General features: G+C 31.5%; 1 non-coding gene across 1 annotated transcript; it reads left to right on the plus strand.

Annotated features, from left to right (window-relative positions):
• The first annotated feature begins 13,588 nt into the window (after window positions 1-13,588).
• Smp_tRNA_02294_Pseudo_TTA.1.1 lies at window positions 13,589-13,660 on the plus strand. Its single transcript has one exon. It is a non-coding gene (tRNA).
• The last annotated feature ends 246 nt before the right edge of the window (window positions 13,661-13,906 follow it).

The following is a 13,906-nucleotide window of genomic DNA, read 5'->3' on the forward strand; positions in this document are numbered from 1 at the left end:
TCTTTTCTAAACCGCCTTGTACATTGCTTTTATTCATTATGAATTGAAATTACATTTTGATAACATGACTTAAGTGAAATACAATTTTGTAAAAAACGAAATTGCCAAACTAGATAATAACGCTAATACATACATACGTTCGGTTGAATAGATGTAATATTCAACTTGGAAACATTTCCTCCTGAATTGAAAAAAATACCAAGACACAACCGATATACACAACAAGTTCATGCTGATATGATGCATTTTTATTATTGCATTAACACACAAAAAAAGCACAACGTTAACGGAACAAGTAAATGAAATCTCAAAATATCATAAAGTTTCCAATGTTGTTCAAATGAAAAAAGAAATTTATTTTTAAAGAAGAAAAAAAAAATGTCAGAATACATAAACCCTAATCATGTGTATTGATATTTTGTGTTCTCTTGTATGTGTATGTGTGTGTATGTATGTGCACATATATATCTATATTTGCTCGTACACTTTCATAGAAGTACATACATTAAATGAATTCACGTACTCTATTTCATTCAACCTTTTGAATTCTAAAGTTCATTTATATCTAACCTTTACTTATATGAGTAAGTATAGATAGATTTCATGAAGGAATTACATGTGTACACATGTTGTTTTTTTTATGGCAATACATATTCCATAATGTGGTATTATATTGAATATTGTACATACACAAACGAAACATAGTCTCATTAGTTTTAATTGTTATGAATAGTGTTTTCTATTAATTTAGAGAACAAATTATTTCATTACAAGAAAAGTAAACGAAACAAAGAAGAACATCCTTTAATGACATGAAGCAAATAATGAATAATTCCTTGTATAAACACTTAATACTAATAATTTAGTCAAAGGAAAGAATGTTAATTCTTTTTTTTCTTTATTCAAAGAAAATGGAAAAAGAATATTCTTCTCATTTATAGAAAAAAAAAAACACATTGTAACTAACTTGTTGATTCATTATAAATGTCATAGTTGCAAATAGTAAAACTTAATAAAGACAATACATTTCAGACATGTCTATAAAGTACAAAGAAGTTATTAACATAGATGAATAACATTATTTCAGTGTAATATTAGAAGGGGTTCTTTGGTGGAGATTTAGTATTTTGCATAGTTGAAAGCATGAGTCAATTGTAGCTAGACCACCAAGGGAAACCTGCAATTACTGGACGACCGTTTCGTCCTATTATGGGACTCCTTAGTAGTGCGCATCCACGATCCACCCTCGCGAGATTCGAACCCAGGACCTACCAGTCTCGCGCCAGAGCGCTTAACCACTAGACCACTGAGCTGGCCGACATCCAACGGTGTTAATGTCTGGCTTGAACCAATCCACGAAATTGAGCAACCATTTCCCCAATGTCTAAATATATCTTTAAACTTTGTTTCAATGGTAATGACTGTTACCGATATTTTCATCAGTCTAATAATTCTACTTATTTTTTTCGAAAAAATAAGTTCCATAAAAAGTTAATACTTTTACTTAGAATCAATTATATTCAGATTATTCATGAAATATTTATATAATTATGGGTTAGTTCAGAAGTTCATAGGAATATCATCTTTCCTTAAAGGAATTACTGATTATCATTGAACTAATATTTTTTTGAAGTTGGAAGCATTTATGCTATTTATAGGCTTCTTTTGAATTCTACTGACTGATTAATTGATAAAATGAATGTCAATGGATCACATTTGAAATAATTAACAAATATAGATCGTATTTAAATCTCTAACCTCTCGATTGATGGTATAATATAAAAGAAACAAATAAAACCAATATCGAAATATAAATCGATGAATTGTTGATGATGAAGTAGTAATGTTAGATTATTGTTGCTTTTCAAAATATTAATATCTAGCAACTAAGATGGTTTTGTGATGTAAGCTATGAAATTCAGTAACCTCCTGTTAGCCATATAGTATTAAGAATCTATGAAGATGACCACAAGGTTACTCCGGCTTATTTTTGACAATGTTGAAACATTTTCCACAATTCAATTCTCCACACGACATTTGCACTTTTGTGATTGTTTTTGGTTATCGAAAATTCTGTATACTTGAACGTCTTTTTTCGTTACTATATAGATGGAGTGGCACCATTTGCTTTGTTATGCTTGTTCTACTTCAAATATCAATTTTTCCTTAAATTCATATTTTTTGTGTGCAAGTGGACAAGTGTTGAATTGTTTATGTTAGTTGACGTAATCAAATTGAACAATAAGAAGAGCCTTATTAGGGTAACTCAATCATACTTATTTCCGAAAATAATGTAATCTAGCACTGAACACAAATATCAAAAATTAACATCACCATATATTTACTACTGACTAATTACCAGGGGTGATTCCTGGAGTTCTAGTGAGAAGCTATTGACAGTGGAGTTCGATCACATAGGGCGTGAAATGAATACTATATATTTTAATGAATGACGATCGAGCTATGTCGCGAACTTATCAAAATTAGACATGTAAACCAGCTTAGTGGTCTAGACGTTAAGTTGTCACCCATATACTTAAAGGGTTCAACCCTCGGTGGAGTCGTGGATATAAACTATTGAAGAGTCTCATACCAGAGTATAAACCGCTATCTAGTGTCCTTTATTTCCAAACCATTGTCTAACGAAGATGATTCAGTGATTTAAATTCAGATCATATTCATTTAGTAAATTTTAACTTAGTTAACTAAAGAATAATGATCGATTCTTTAAACTTACTCAATAATACATGATTCATTCAGTTTTGGTCTGACTTATCCGGTATATATTAGCTAAAATTTCAACTGTATTTTTTGGGAGATAATGACTAACACTACTTCAGTATGATTAATAGAGTCTGATATAAATAGTTCAAAACAGTTTAATGTAGTGTGCCAAATCTTATTCTCATAAATAAGGTTGAAATTAATTGATTTCCAATTATTGATTTTATTTATTTACTTGATATTATCATCAAAACTTTTGAATACCACCTAAGAGACTGTCATATTTGAAATATACCCCTGGTGGGAAGATCCTTGTAAACCCAATGTTTAATGATTCGTTAAATTTTTGATAAATTTGGCAATAATGATAATTTTATATAGTTGAGATCATGAATTAATTGAAGCTAGACCACCATGGAAAACCTGGAAGCACTGGATGGCCGTTTCATCGCATTGTGGGACTCCTCAGCGGTACGCATCCATGAGGTATTTCCTGGAGTTCTAGTGAGAAGCAGTAACCAGTGGAGTTTAACCAGGTCTGTTGGGAGATATCAACTGACTGATGACATTGGTGAATGGTTGCTCAATTTCGTGGATTAGTTGAAGTTAGACATTAACACCTTTGGATGCCGGCTCAGTGATCGTCCAGTGCTTCCAGGTTTTCCATGATGGTCTAGCTTCAATTGACTCATGATCTCAACTATATAAAGTTACCAAAATCTTCACAAAACCCCTTTTGATAATAATGATAATTCATAAGTAATAATCTAATCAATATTTCTAGCCTTGACGTACTGTTATTCTACTCATTCAATTCATCACTAGCATATTATCATTACAATGGTATTAAGCGATAGGATAAATAGTAAACATTATCATTATTTTATTTATCATTGGGGCATAGATTACAAAGTTATATTTACTTTATACTTAAAAAGTGAAGGTTATTTCATTAAAAATAGAAAACAAAATGAAAACAATTTTGAATAAGACATACAATTCACCTGAGGCATGATAAGTTTATGTTGATGTAAGTAATTGGAGATGTGTTTCTGATTGATAACCAACAAATCTATATACGGAAACATGGATGGACACAAACGCACATACATATACATACACATATAAATAAGGATAAACATAGATACTTACCGATTTAGGTCAGTCATGAATATGAAGGGAGAAAATAAGGTGATTTAAGAGAAAATATGAAAAAAATGTTCCTTTATGGTTTCTTCTTTTTTAAGAATAAATAATGTTAGATTTCCATCAGTTAGTTTGTTTTTCTTTAGGAGAAATAAACAATTTCCCTTTTTCATCTCAATCAACAGTCAGTTTTTTTGTTATTTTCTTTTAATATGCATGCCATATTTAATTTAATTCAATAATAATAATAAAAAAAATTAATTTATATTTCGGATCAGATATCAAATTCGATATTTATGTCTAGTATGGTAAACAACTGTGACCTAATACTTAAAAAGAAAGTGTTATCCAGTGGTAATTTTATTTGTAAGGGTTTATCATTGATCGCTATCAATGTTAAGTACTTTAGTAAATAAAATTCATACCTGTTGCACAAGCTAGTAGATGTATCAACTCTGTGGCTCAATGGAAGACGTATTGATATTTGGAAGGAAAGATGTTATGTTGTAGTACTAAATGTGGATATCAGAATGGATGAAAACTCATCCAACTGACGAGTTCCAAATAGAATATAAAACACATTCTGGATTTAACTGTTAAACACCATTCCATTATATTAAAACAATATAATACGGAGAACAAGCACTCAAATTGCCTAAGAGAATATGCAAGCTAATTCATTCACCTGATGTCACTATCTGATTACATACCATTTGCATAACCAACAGGTAATGGCGAGTTCCAAAGTGTGTAGAGGTATGTATTATGTAACAAAAATAGGCAAACAAACAGTTCTCATTTTAGTCTGGAGAGCAGGTTTGCGTAATCAAGCATAATGCAAGCATTTGTAACTTGACACAGAATACATAAATCTATACTTGATTAATAAAGTGTATTCATTTATAACTTATATTTTGTATATGCGGAAGAATAAACGGAATTATTTCTTACATGAATAAATAATTTAATACGACTAAATGTTAATGAATGTTATGAATAACTTATGAGTATAGTTTTTCTATTAGTTTAACAAATTCTCGAATAGTAATTTAAGTTTCAATAGTTGAGATCATGAGACAATTGAAGCTAGACCACCATGGAAAACCTGGAAGCACTGGATGGCATAAGACTATTGAAATTACTATAATATCCACAAGAACCCCTTCTGATATAAATAATTTAAGGTTGATAAATTATGTGATACAGAAAGATTTATGCATTTAATTATTTTGAGCAGGGTGGTCTGAAATTTCTTCAGGAAAATAAATATCTATGAACTATTGTATACTTTATTTGATATTAAAAGTTATCAATTTCCTTTACATATTTCTCTATATCAAAATTAAACACAGAAGAATGTCATGAATTCATCGTATTTCATTAAATTCTCATCAGTTGTGTAGAACCTGTAATGCTGTGATATGGGTTACTTATATCCACACAAGTAGTATACAACGACGGTCGGGCATTGAATGCATTTCAGTAGAATATCTATAAGGAGAGAACGGGGACGGGACGCAGTTGGTATGAAAATTCATGAACAATAAAATCAGAGACTATGAACTGATATTTGAAGAAGGATTGGTCAAGATTGAGACAATTGATAATTTGCAAATTAACTGTTTACTGTATGGTTGTCAGATTTTAGTGAGATAGTCTCTAATTTTGTTCTCAAATACATTTGGTTGTCCCAACTCGTGTTCTTGTTCACTACTATGTTTCAAATTAAAATTACAGAACGGATTCAAAAATACTTAAACAAATGACTTTAGTTAGAAGTTGTAAAAACTGTAAATATATACATATCATAGATTAAAAAACATTCTAGAACCCTGATAGCAAAGAAATAAAGCCCAATTGGTTAGAACTAAGTAAGAACAAAACAATCAAAGCTCAGTTAAGAATAAATGAAATTTCTTAGACTCGCGTAAAGTCAAAAAGTTAATACAACAATCAATTAGTCGAAAGAGTTGAAAAAAGAATGTGATGATGTAACGAAATAGAGTTTAGATACTGCTAAGATAGAGGCAGTTTAACTGGTGCTTATATTTGAACAAGAATCAAGTTTCTCATTGATATCCCTTTTCTTTAAACTCAATTATCTTGAACTGTTTGTAAACCTTGAAAAGTTAGTCAAATTATTTGATGCATCGAAACTTATCATGAATTGTTTTCGAGATCATAAAATGAATCGAAATGATAATTTTCCAGCTTTGGTTCATAACGAAAGTCTGTAAAGAATGCTTTATCGTTTCATTGCATCTTATAGTTCATAGCTGATCGGCGGCCTATGCTCCATTGGGAGTAACAGACGTAAGTAAGTAAGTTATAGTTCATAGTTATATCTTTGTATAAATCTCTACACGATCTCTGTTAATTGTCATTGTTCATTAAACATAGTAAAATAAACTGTCCTGATAGTAGAAAAAAAGGATGACAAGTCTTCATTGACTTTTAAAAGGTTAATAATGTTGAAAATGGGAATTTTCTTCTGTAAACTAAATTTCATTGTAAGTAATTTAGTTTTATCCAAAATAATGAACTATCTAATGTTGACCTGGACTTTGTATGATATTTGTTAAAACTAGGTAAAGAAAAAAAACCATTAGTTGTTTGCCTTATTAATTGCTTTATTATCCTACTAGCTGTTTTATACAAGAAAAAAACTAGTTTTTTTCCCGTAATTTTTAGTAGTCCTCTATATATGTCAGGTAGTAGTATTACACTTTTAACTTTATATTAAGTATTGCTATGTTAATCCTTTTGTGGTCTATTCAGTTAAGGCTATATCGAGGCAATATGCACAGTATGCACATATGCTAATAAGAGACTGATCAATTGCAGTCCTAGACATCAATGAGAAGATTCAACCAAACAATAACAAGTGGATCCAAACTTCACCCCATTGTACAAGCAAGTGGCTATCAGGACTCAGTAGCTGAGTAGATAACGCCATGGCGTTTGAAGCGAACGGTACTGAGTTCGAGCCCCAGAGTGAACATCAACTCTGAGATGCAGGTACATCCAGTTGACGAGTCCCAAATAAGACGAGACGCGCGTCCTGGATTCCACTACTAATGTTTTGCTGAGGGTAACTAATGAAATTTTTTTAAAATTTTATTAATAGTATACAAAAATGTCAATATGGTTGAATTTATTTCTGGACAAATTTATTTAATTTTAATAGTTGAGATCATCAGTCAATTGAAACTAGACCACCATGGAAAATCTGGAAGTACTGGACGGTCGTTTCGTCCTATTGTCGGACTCCTCAGCAGTGAGCATCCACGAAATTCATTTAACCTCAAAAAATATTGAATATTTTTCATTAGAAAAAAATAAGTTCCATTTTCATTTCTTATTTTCCCATTTGGTTTATGCCTAAAAGTTGTGTTTCAAAATTTTTTTACAAATGTATATGGGATAAATGACTTTTAGATTTTAGTGTGAGATATAACTTAATTTATGTAGCCCTTATCTTAGTTGAATAGTAAATTTATTTAGAGTAGATAATCTTCCAAATATAATGATGATTTGTTTGATAAAAAAGAACTGATCATAGTTAGAAGATATGTAGACTGCAACATGGTAATAGTTAATCTAAGAGTTGATCTTTAAACATACATGTTAGAATTTTCGAGTGTTTGTTTTTTTATAAAATAAAGCAGTGGTTTTAGTAAATTGCATTTTCAATTTAATATTATATCCAGGTACTATCAAATATAACTTATATGAAACTGGTTGCTAGGCAAATAAAAGAAATGGTTCGGAATGTCATATGCTTTTTAATATATATTAATAATGGTAGGTGACTAGAGGTAAAGACCATCCGTTCCCTTAATATTTCAAGTATGACTTGCTGATGAGTGCCAGCCAGTACGGGACTTAACTTTAGGGTTTCCTGACAACTACTTCCGACCACCTAACGTCTCTACATAGTGTACACAAGGGTGAGTCATCTAAACTAGTGACTGAACTCATTAAACTGTAATCATGGTCAAATAAGGAATTCGAAATTAGTTCTAAATATTGTTTATTTCTGTAATTAATGCATTTCATAATCAACTATAGATGCCTTTAAAATACGTAGGTAGGATGGTAATCCTCCTGACTGTTATGATCTCCATCGAATGCCGTGTTCCCATCATATAGTATGTTATTGAACTACGAAAGGTAGGTTCTTTGAAACATGCTCGAAAAAGTATTAATTCTCGCTTATATATATCATCATATTGTATCTTTTTTGCGTATACTTGTTAATTAGTACATACAATAGGAGATGATGTATGACTGACATTCGTTCACGTTTACGTAATTATTGACCACTGTGTTGCGTAAATTGAAAGTGGCTGCTACTTCTTCAATTACTGTATCAATACTAAGTGATTAAAAAAACTACCGATTACTCAACTATCTACCTGACTTTGTAATTGATTTTCGAACCGAAATAGAAAAGTTTACGCCACAAATTCGTAGAAATATGCTTGATCTGAACTTTGTGTCTGAAGGTACATGTGAATATTGGGTCTTATATGTTATTATTATTAATAGGACTTAATATTAAGACTAAAGAATAGAAACTCTTTAAAATGTTTGACATAATCATATTTTCATGGTTGAAAGCATGAGTCAGTTGAAACTAGACCACAAGGGAAAACCTGGAAGCACTCGATGGCTGTTTCTAGGTTTTCCCTGGTGGTCTAGCTTCAATCGACTCACGCTTTCAACTATGAAAATACTAAATCTCCACAAAACCCCCCTTCTGCTAGTCATATTTTCCTTATAACTGAGTATTTTTCTTATTCATTTGAATAACCATAATCAATGATAACACTGAGCATTGAAATAGACTTGAAACATATGAGTAAATCGATTCATGTAAAATGAGTAAATCAATCATTTAAGAAAAGACAACACTTCCTGTTACTATCTCTACTGATATTAATAATTTCAGTCTGTTAGGTTTTTCGTTTTATGGAGAAAAAACAAATGAACATTTGAATGAATTGATAAATAAGTAAATAAATGAATTAGAGATAGAATGTAGAATAACATATAGAGAAGAATAAATGAAGAAGAGAAGAAGAATAGTGTACCTGCTGAGTTACATAATTAACGTTATAATTTTCAGTTATGTATATGTCATTGTAGTTTCTATAAAACTAAATGAGTCTTCATTAGTATAAATAAAAGTATAGTTCATTATAGAATCATTCACTAAGTGAATAATAAGCATTTTCATTATAATTTAAATCTAAGTAACTATACAAAATTGATAGTTTTACATAAGATTTCAAGATAAAATAATAGTATTTATTGTGTTTAGCTGGTGAAACTCTGGAAGAGTCGGGAACATTCACGTACCTAGGAAGTATCATTGATGAACAAGGAGGATCTGGTGCAGATGTAAAGGCGACGATTGGCAAAGCAGGGGCAGCATTTCTACAATTGAAGAACATATACAACTCAAAACAACTATCAACCAATATCAAAGTCACAATCTTCGATACAAACGTCAAGACAGTTCTACTGTACGGAGCTGAAACGTGGAGAACTAGTACAACCATCGTCAAGAAGGCAAAAGTATTTATAAACAATTGTCTACGCAAAATACTCAACATTCACTGGCCGGATACTATCAGCAACAGCGTTTTATGGAAGAGGATAAACCAGCTTGCAGCTGAAGAGGAAATTAGGAAAAGACGTTGGAAGTGGATACGACATACATTGAGGAAATCACTGAACTGCATCACGATGCAATCCCTAACTTGGAATCCGGAAGGGAAGCGGAAAAGAGGAAGGCCAAAGAAGACATTACGCCGGGAAATAGAAGCAGATATGAAAAGGATGAACGTTAACTGGAAAGAACTGGAAAGGATTGCCCAGGACAGAGTTGGATGGAGAATGCTGGTGAGCGGCCTATGCTCCTCCTCGAAGGGTAACAGGCGTAAGTAAGTAAGAAAGTAAGGTGAAAACTAAGAGTATTCGACAAGCTGTTAAAAATAAAGTGTGTAGTAAATTATTGTTTCGACCGAATCGACTACAACTAGTTGTATGCCTTAAATGACGTTACCTCAAATACTTTATGGACTATCATTTTATTCAAGCAGATAACTAAGAGGATTAAGAATCTCTGGGTTTTATTCATCAAAGCTTTTTCCCAGTCAAAGTAACACTAAAAATTAGGGAGCATAGAACGAATGTTTCATCTCAACATGGGACTCCTCAATCATGCTCTCCAAGGACCTTACTAATGATGAAACTCGAGACCTTCAGGCCATGGATGCTTACCGTTGAAAAGTTTCATGTTAATATGTAACAACTATTTAGTGCTCCCCAGTTTTTCAATGATATTTCAACTGAGATCAGTCTGTGACGATTACAACCTATAAATTAAACCACTTACCACAAAAACCCATTATTATGTGCTACAGTGACTGATATCTTACTCTAGTTAATATTACTAGTTAAACATAAAAGTTTAATACGACTCCTCATGGTCGAAATTTAGATCTGTTTAAACAGTCAGTATGAATAATTGAAATTTAAAACTTGTTAGTAGTTCTGAATAAAATAATAAATACAATTTGTGTATGACGCAATTTCAGTGCTCTGTTAAGAGATTACTGACTAGGATGGGACTTGTTTTTCAACGTTATTTCCGTTGATATCAGCTCACGATAAAATCTTGTTTAAGTTTAATAATATTGCAGTCGAATTATTTGATTTTTTAATAATCATAGTTAACCGGATGAGGATAAATGAACTTATCTATAGATCTCTGATTTACATAACAGTTTATCATAGTACTTGATAAAATCCTAACCTAGTCACCAGTGGAGTTTCGTACCTATATCAAAAGAGTATCATACTAGTTACCATGAAGTGTTGACTAGAACCTCATCATTTTCCAAGTCTTTTTGTACAATAAGTGAACTATTATTCATGTTTAATGGGAATAGACAAAAAATATTTCTGACATTGAACAAAGTTAATAATTCCAGTTATAGTGTCGGTTGGTACATGTAAACACAGTCTACGTTACAGACTGATTGGATGGTTGCAAATTTTATTTTTATTATGTGTATGCTCAAAGAAAGAAAGTGATTGAGTAATCGGTCATATAACAAAAATATGCGCACTGCTGAAGAGTCCCACAATAGAACGAAACGGCCGTCCAGTGCTTCCAGGTTTTCCATGGTGATCTAGCTTCAATTGACTCATGATTTCACCTATATAAAGATATACTGTTAGTTTACTGTTTTAAGGGTTGAAACATACTCATTTTTGACTAATTCTTTTAGCTTACAGAGTTTTATCTTCATAAGGTTGAATAGTGATACATTTTCATATCTACATGACTGTGTCCGTGCTCAGTTTTTAAATTCCAGCTAAGTATCATTGTCGATAGTTCACCAGTACTTCTGGTCTATTTGACGTAGTACCGTATAAATTAGGATATTCTGTACTTTAATCAAACCAGTTGATTATTTTTGGTTTGTCATTAACACAAAATAATTTGATGTATAACTTAGATTTTCTGTGAAGTATCCATAATCTTTTCTTTGTTATTGAATAACTCTCATAGAGATTTTAGCACTGGATAACAACAATTCGTTTTTTTTAACCATGAAAATGTAAATGGTTATGAAATCCGAGCCTATTTCCAAACTAACCTAGAAATTGTGAGATTTTTCTACGATTATTTCTAGTTAAATATCATGCATACCATTTAATTTAGACAGATAACTACAGTTGGATTCATGAGTCAATTAAAGTAGACCACCATAGAAACCTGGAAGCCTGGATGCGCACTGCTGAGGAGTCCCACAATCAGACGAAACGGCCGTCCAGTACTTTCAGGTTTTTCATGGTGGTCTAGCTTCAATTGACTCATGATTTCAACTATATATAAAAAGCATCTACTAATAGTTGATTTGATTGATTGACTAACTAACTAACTAACTAACTGAATAATATAGAATGAAATGGATATTTCAGCCTTTTTATTTCATTCTAAATGGTAATACAAGATATAATTGGCAAATTTGACATTTAACTTAATCTTTTATTCAATCGTAGGTAATGTTTGCTGATTTGTTTTCTTTACTTATTGTCTACTCATATAAGCTTAATACAATCTTCTCTCTCTATTTTATACAATATTCAATTGACATTTCAGACATTAAGAAATGATAAATTGACTTAAACAATTGTTAGATCATTGAAAATGGAACTAGACTATTTGACTTTTGTGACTAACAATTATGAGTTATTATTATTATTATTAGACCGCTCGTCCAATGAATATTGTAAGAGTTGGCCAAAAAGTTCACCTTATCAGATTTGACTATGGTTCTGGTTGAATATTGTTATCATTTATACATATATCAATAACAAAATGGTCGTCCATTATTTCTAGGTTTTCAATGGTGGTCTAGCTTAGTTTGACTCATGTATTCAACTGTTAAAATACTACTGTTATATCCTGTAGATATTTTTGAATGGTAACTTTGAGAACTATTTATGGACCAATGTGATATGTATATTTCCTATTGTATAATTGTTAAGTAACGAAACAAATTGTATTCGTGTTCCTCTTATTATAAGCTTTATTTTGACCTATAGACTATTATTATATGGTTTACCATTCTTGAGTTACCCCTAGTCTATTAATTACTGCTCCCCCTATTCACAGCCACATCTGGCCAAATCTTGTACAAATATAATTTTCTATATGATGGTACGATGTGGTCTGTTTGGTTGGTATATAAACCCAGTATGTTTGTGAATAATGATTCATATTTCAGAGGCTGTTATTGGTGTTGTGGACTTAATTGGCTGAGCTAGGCAGAAAGCAGGACTGATAATTACTCAAGACTACTCATACGGCTTTTGTGTATCACGGGTCCGATCGATAAAATCACAGCTCTCTAATTGGCGGTTTCATAACGTCATATATTAAACAGGGCACGCGCTCAATAGATATAACTACAAACTCTACAAATCCCCATACTAATATATCAAAGAGTAGATATGTAATATGTACAAAACTTAAGTAATACGTACTTGATATATGATCTGAAATTATTATGATCTTCGAGAAATTAATTTATTAACCATTTTGGATTTTATGATCATCATTAAAATTTACAACACTCGAGGTCCAAATTACAATCCAAGAGGAGATAAACTAGAAAATATATTAGGTAAATGAATAATTTAATCATTCTATAGTAAAGATAAAAATATTGTCCTGACGAGTCCCAAATAGGACGAAACGCGCTTCCTGGATTCCACTACTAGCCACTATCCATCTTTGTCAATAAAATTGTTCAAGGTAGGTTTCAGTTTTTAATTAAAGTTAATCATTAACTTTAGAGTCATTGACCAATGTAGAGAACTGTATACTAATATGACACCATTGAAAAGAATTAACAATCAATTATCCTAAAGGGCCAAAATGAGAACATTTAATTTTAGAAATATAGACTATGCTATAAAATTCACTTAGTATTGTTTGTTTGAATCTTCCCACTATCCATCTTTGATTATAATGCTTGTGAATTAAGGCAATATCGAGACAATACGCACAGTATACACATATGGTCAATAAGAAACTGACCAGTTGCAGTCCTAAGCATCAATGGGAAGATTCAACCAGACAATTCCAAGTGAATTTAAACTTCGACTCATTGTACAAGCAATTGGCTATCAGGACTCAGTAGCTGAGTGGATAACGCGATGGCGTTTAAAGCGAACGGTATTGGGTTCGAGTCCCAGAGTGGACATTAACTCTGAGATGCAGTTACATCCAGTTGACGAGTCGCAAATAGGACGAAACGCTCGTCCTGGATTCCACTGCTAGCCACTATCCATCTTTACTTATGTTATAAAATGCTTTGCAATACAATGGCTTAGTTTTGTACTCTCAGTTTTATTGTAATATATAATAACTAGATTGTTATTCTTAAGTAACTTAAGGAACTACCAAGAAATATCTACAAAATAATGATAAGTTAGTTGGAATACCTTT

This window comes from Schistosoma mansoni, chromosome 1 (assembly GCF_000237925.1).
Source record: "Schistosoma mansoni strain Puerto Rico chromosome 1, complete genome".
Taxonomy (NCBI): Eukaryota; Metazoa; Platyhelminthes; class Trematoda; order Strigeidida; family Schistosomatidae; genus Schistosoma; species Schistosoma mansoni.